We start from the raw sequence: 6,460 nt of genomic DNA, 5'->3' as shown, positions 1-6,460 counted from the left end.
AGGTTAAGTGATGGCTCAAGGTCAGATGTCTAGCACCAGATTAAAACCAGCTGTTATTATTTTTTCTGAATCATAGCTTGGTTTCCTGTCCACTCCGCTCTTCCTTTTACCCTCCTACTCCTGGGAAACCTGCCCTGACATACACCAGCTGAGGCAGGGCTGGCTCTGCCTTGTCTAAAGACTTCAGCCTTCCCACGGCTTGCTCCTGGGTGAGTATAAGAGCGGGTGTGGCTCTTTACTATGGAGACCTAAGAGGTGAGGCAGTAACCCTGAGGCCCAGGCTGCCGGGCCTTGGAGGCGACAGTCCTCCCAGAGCTTTAGAGGAGGCACTTCTCAGGCCTCAGAACTGGTCCTGAACAAAAGTGAGATGTATGGAAGAGTTCTGGAAAGAGGCGTGGGTAGTAGTAGAAACTTGTTTCCCAACTGCTGGCCGAGCCTCTGAACAAGCCCAGGAGGGAGACTCAGCAGTGTTTTTATTTTAATCCCAAAGAAGGAAAAAACATCACTTGATTAGATTAAATATGCTTTGAGTGGGACCTAAAATCCTCAGCTTCAATGTGTATGAGATTTGAAACTCACGATGTTTTTAGTGATTTTGATGAGTGTTTCTGACAGCAAGAGACCCCTAGTTTTCATGAGATCCCCAGTTTTCTCCATCCATGAACTTATGAAGGGCAGGACAATGGGGAGGGGGCTCACTGAAATAGCCCAAGGCCTGGCCCCCGTGGGGTAGTGGAAAGGGCACTTACTCGGTGGGCTCTTGTTCCCCATCAACCACACACACACTCATAGTCTGAATGGATGCCATTCTCTCACTTCCATTCCCTTATCTGTGTAAGAGGAAATGCCCTCTTCTACTTCTAGGATTCCATGATTTGAAATAGGGAAAGATGAACTTAAGAAATAGTGGGCCATGGACATTGATCCTGTAGCTTTTGGATGGACATCTAATTCAAGGGGAGTACAGGAGCCATTCCAGGACTTACCCACACAGGTAGGCCTCTAGTCCTAACAAACACGTGAACGCAGCAGCTATGTCAATGAGTCTTAATGACTCAAGACATGGGCCGGGGCAGTTTTTTCTGGAAGCCATGATGTGGCGCTGTAGTTGTGTGGTAATTCTCCACATCGCAGGGAATGAAAGAAGCCATTTCAAATGCAGCTTGAAATTTTTAAAAAAGAAGTCACATACTTCTCTGTGTATGTCATCTTTTCCCAAATGGATCCAAAGTGAGCCACATAATTTCCCTGTTGCAGAGTTTCTGAGCGAATCATAGATCTGAGAGCTGGAAGGAGCTGCAAGACTCACTGTGAGCCAGTCCCCTTCCCTTCAGCAGGTATAAATACGTTCTTCCCATTTGATAGACGAGGTGACTGTGGTTCCAAGGTTGGTGATTCCTACTATGGCACGGCCAGCGGGTGAGGCTGTTATAGAGGCTGGGGGACTGCCTGCTTGCTTTTACTACACTATGCTGCTTCTCACAAGTGGAAGACTCCACCATCACCCAGACAGCAGTGAAACGGGAAACATTAAAGAAAAAAACAGAATGTAATACCCTTGAAATCTTGGCAGCAAAGTCTGCAAGATGATGTCACAATTGGCACACAGTAGGTCCTTTATGTATTGAAAGTAGAGGCAAGACAAAGGTAAGAAGGCAAGGTGAAGCAATGAACTTGGAGACTGTTGGGCTTCGTGGCCTGTAGTGCCCTGGGTTTATATACACACCATATCTGGCCAGTGTTCATTGGATATGCCGTATCGCTGAGACTTTATAAAAAAGAATTCATTCAACAAGAAAGCCAGTTTGCTAAAGTGGGAAAATTGCCAATGAGGCCAAGGTGACAGTAATTTCAGGCACGATGTAAGCTGATTAGCCTCAAGCAGAGACGCTGTTTCCTGAGCTGAGACCTCTAACCCCGCCGCCGGCTTGGAGACTTGCGGTGCTGGTCACGAGAGCGGCGTGGGCTATGGCTGAAGGACAAGACCTTATTAGGAGTGTCTTCCAGGGAGCAGGGAAGGCAAACACAGGGCATTCCTTTACAATGATGGATTTGTTTTATTTTGTATTTGTTTTTTTCATTACAAAAGAATTGTGGAATGATGTTTTTGAATTACCTTGTTTTTTAAATAACAGGATTTTTTTTTCTCTCCCTGTGGATAAACACAGATCTGATCAACTCAGCCCCTGCTTAAAGCCCCTCAGAGGCTTCCTCTTGCTCATTTGAAAATAACCCAACTCACAAATATGGCCATAAGCGTCACTGACCTTTAACAGATTTGCTCAGGACAGCTTTCCCAACTGTTTACAAAATGATACATTTCTGTATTGATAGATTAATAGCCACTACCCCAAGCTCCCCCTACCACCCAACTTCTTCCACTCTGGGATCCCCGGACCTCCCCCAAATCTAGCTTCTAGTAGAGCAGTGGGCTCCAAGACCCTGTTCCAGCCTGTGGCTTGTACCTGTTCTGGTGGGACACGCCTGTGTCTTTGTGGTTGTCAAAGGACAATAAACCAGACCACGCCCCTGCCCCACTTCCCTCCTTCTGCTCTCTTGGATTCAAGCCGTGCCCACACAGCCCGTTTTTCTGCTCCTTGAGTGTGTCATGCCTCCCTCAGGGCCTCTGAAAGTGTGCTTCCTACCATCTAGAATGGTCTCTCCACCCTATCCCCTTTTTACTTTGGTTAACTTTCTCATCCTCTCTTCAATCATTCATAGTTGGATGGATGAATGAAAGAATGATCAATCATATTTGACAGGAGCAGGCACTTGCAAATGGCGTTATTTCATATGTATCATTGCCTTCACCTAGTGAGTTAGCACCAGGAGAAAGGGCGCCTGTGAATCTGGAGGCTGTGATTTCCACTCTCTTTCTCACTCAGCGTTGCTACTGCTGGAGAGAAGTGGCTTCAATCAGGGTGAAGACTCTTAGCTGTGAGTATTATCATCTGCATAGCAGGAAAAGGGAAATAATTTGAATATTTGAGATTCCGAAAGTTGTCTTGTACCAGGTAACATAAAGTTTCCTATCTCCTCTGACTGCACTTCGGGCAAGGAAGAGACTGAGAGTGAAGCCAGAGAGGGAACGAGGAGGAGATAACCTCCTCCTCATAGCTGGAAGTCTCTGACACTCCACGGGAAACCTGACACTCCATCTAGAAGCCATTTTGCTTCTGTCCTCAGAGCTGTGGCTGGAATACTCTCTTGCGTAGTCGTGGATTACAGGTCAAGTAGGGGGCCAGCCCAGGCGGGGACATGGGAACTTGGTGGTGAGGTCACCATGCCAGGTCCCCTGGAGGAGGAAGAGAAAGAACTGAGTTAAGGAGGCAAGCAGAGGAGAGAAGGCTTCCTAGCGTTCACCGGAGGTACTTAGAAACTGCTTAAAACAACAACAAGTGTGTCAGCTCCCAAAGGTTGTGTTTTGTGTTGTTTACCACGCTTCCTTATTTCCTTATTATTTGCTGAGAACAAGCTTGCTTCAACTTTACAGTCTACAGAAGTTTACAACCAAGAAAATGAAAGGAACAATTTCGCAAGCATCGTGATGGACCCTGGTATCTCGCTGGAGCCTGAAATTAGGGGTTTGAATAAATGTCTATTTCCCTTCCCCTCCAAATGCTAACAAAGTAGAGATAATATGGGGGTTTCCTTCCCCACTGGGACACAGCCCCCCTGACATGCCATTAGGTGAAAACACTAGCATTTGTCCAGAGCTCAGAGCAGTGTTTATCAGTGTAATGTTTGGAACTCTGGCCTCGAGAAATGCTCTGCTGGTGAAAGGATGCACGGTCGTGCTGACTAGTGAAGGGAAGAAGCTGAGTTACTCGTGCGTTTTCCCCGGAAAGGTTCGGTTGTCCTGAGTTGCCTCACTGTGGTCTGTTCACACTGTGCTCTTACTCCAGCTCCACATGCTCTGAAATCCCAGGACGTTGCTCTCAGCCGTATGCCATTCGTCCTCAAACATCTAGCAGCACTCACCATGTGCCAACACCGTGCTCCAGGCTGGGGACCCCAGGAAAATGGCTGAAGGCTGAGGATGTGGCTTTAGGCAGAGGGCGGACTTAGCGAGGGGGGTGCTGGCAGTCTTCTGTAGGATGACCAGATCATCAGATGTCATCCTATCTGGCACAACGGAGCAAAGGGGAGCTCTTAATAATTACACTGGGACAACAGATGTAAACTAAGACTGTCCTACATATACAGAGCTGACACAGGATAGAGGAGTTATGTTTGTGTGAGTGTGTGTAAAATTAGCCCTGAGCTAACATCTGCTGCCAATCCTCCTCTTTTTGCTGAGGAAGACTGGCCCTGAGCTCACATCTGTGCCCATCTTCCTTACTTTATATGTGGGACGCCTGCCACAGCATGGCTTGACAAGTGGTGCCATGTCCGCACCTGGGATCCGAACCGGCGAACCCCGGGCCACCGAAACGGAACCTGCGAACTTAACTGCTGCGCCACTGGGCCGGCCCCTGAGGAGTTATGTTTTCTGTCTGTCATTTTAGGAGCCACCTCTAGGGCCCATGGGTAGTAGTCATGGGGAAAAAGGTTTCAGCCCACAATTCAAAGGGGCTTTCTAACAGAGAGCCTCCAATAACAGTATGGGCTATTTTGTGAGGTAGTGAGCGCCTTGTCACTGCAGATAGATAAGAGGGTGACTAACATCCCCCCCACCCTGTTCCCCCCACCAAGGTATTGTGTATAGAAGACACTGATGTGCTAGGGAGACGCCTAGGCTAGATGGCTGTGGGGTGGCCTCTGTGATCTGAGGCACCTACTCCTTCGCCCTTCTGTTGGTGCAGGTTAGTAGCTTATCTCCTACATGAGGACCAAATCCTGCCCATCTGACTCATGTGCACACACACACTTGGAGAGAAGGAGAAACACAACACAAGTGAAAGGTTACAAACTCGCTGTTTTTGGATAATTAATATTCATTGGTGCCCACACATAATGTAAGTATCTCTTTGATTAAAATGAGACTAGATTTCAAAATATAGTCTTGACTCTAAATAAAGAAAATATTTTGTGACATGTAAACAAAATATAGTCACAATAATTTGATCAAGTTGGCAGTGGATCAGAGTCAGTTCTGAAGAGCCAGCCTAGGTCAGTTGGATCAAGTTTGGTCAATAATAATTAAGGCAAGAAGGGTGGGAGATACAAGGGAATTCTTTGTACTACTTTCGCAACTGATCTGTAAGTCTAAAATTAGTTTTAAAAAACCCCGTATCCTTTGCTCCTAAGGCCTGTTCATACCATACCCGCCTCATGACCTCTCCTTCTCCTTTAAGACTCAGCTCAGGCACAATATCCCAGATTTCCGCTCTCCTCCCAAGTGTCCTCAGATATTCCTGCGTATCCCCCAATTATACCTACCACCTACTAGTATGATTTTCTGACTAGATCACACCCTTCTCACCTTATTCTGAGCTTCTTGTGGACTGGAACATTTTCATTCCATCTTTACCTTCTAGCACCAAGGCCCTACTCCACACTCAGTGCAGGCCTCTTCAATGAACTCATAAATCAATCCAATTTGAACAAGTTTTATTAGTTTTGCTTTCATTTTTATAATTGTGGTAAAATATGGATTACATAAAATTTACCATTTTAACTATTTTTAGGTGTACATTTCAGTGGCATTAAGTACAGTCCAATGTTGTCTAATTTTTCTCATTTTAAATGATTTAAACTGATCAGAATTTATTGGGGCTATTAGATCCACTTGATCTGGACCCAAGGGACTTGTGACACTCAGAATTAATTTAATCCCAATCATACCAGGTACCTCCAATCAAAATCTGTTTGATCAAGCGTAGAGTTATTTCATCCCATTTGCAGCGGCCTGAGTCAGTCAGAGCTGGCTCTGAGCAGGCTGGAGCCAGTAGTCAGCCCCCAGAGCGGGTTCTCTTTCCTTGGCCTAACCTTTTGGGTTGCCACTTTCTCTTTCGTTAATTTTTTTCCTGGAGCCATCTGCCGGGCTGCTCTCCTTTCTGCCCCCACACGCCACGCCCAGGCGTGGTGGGGCCTGGCTCTGGGGCAGGGAGCTCGTATTCCACCATTGCCTTCTTGTCCTACGCGGGCACCTGCACTTTCAAAACAGCTCCCGCAGGCCGGCTTCAGAGGTAGTTATAAACAAACAGGCTGACTCACAGGTACGAGAATACCTGGGTCTGGACAGCTTCTTCCAATGTTGGTCACCCCCCAGCACCCCTCCCAGGGGAGGAGGGATATTTTCTCACAGTCGCTCTATTTCCCACCTCTCTTGAATTTAAAGAATGTGGCACCGCATTAGGAGTCAAGAAACTGGCCTCTCCTACTTCTCCTGCCATTAATTAGCTGTGTAACTTGGGTCATGCCCTTCTTGGGACAGTATTTCCCAATTAGTGAAAAGAAGGCCTTGGATATACAGATCAAAGTGTGGTCTTTATTATTAATTATGCTTATTATTATT

This window comes from Equus przewalskii, chromosome 1 (genome assembly GCF_037783145.1).
Source record: "Equus przewalskii isolate Varuska chromosome 1, EquPr2, whole genome shotgun sequence".
NCBI classification, from domain to species: Eukaryota; Metazoa; Chordata; class Mammalia; order Perissodactyla; family Equidae; genus Equus; species Equus przewalskii.
The sequence above is the reverse complement of the archived record's forward strand: the minus strand, read 5'-3'. Positions refer to the sequence as shown.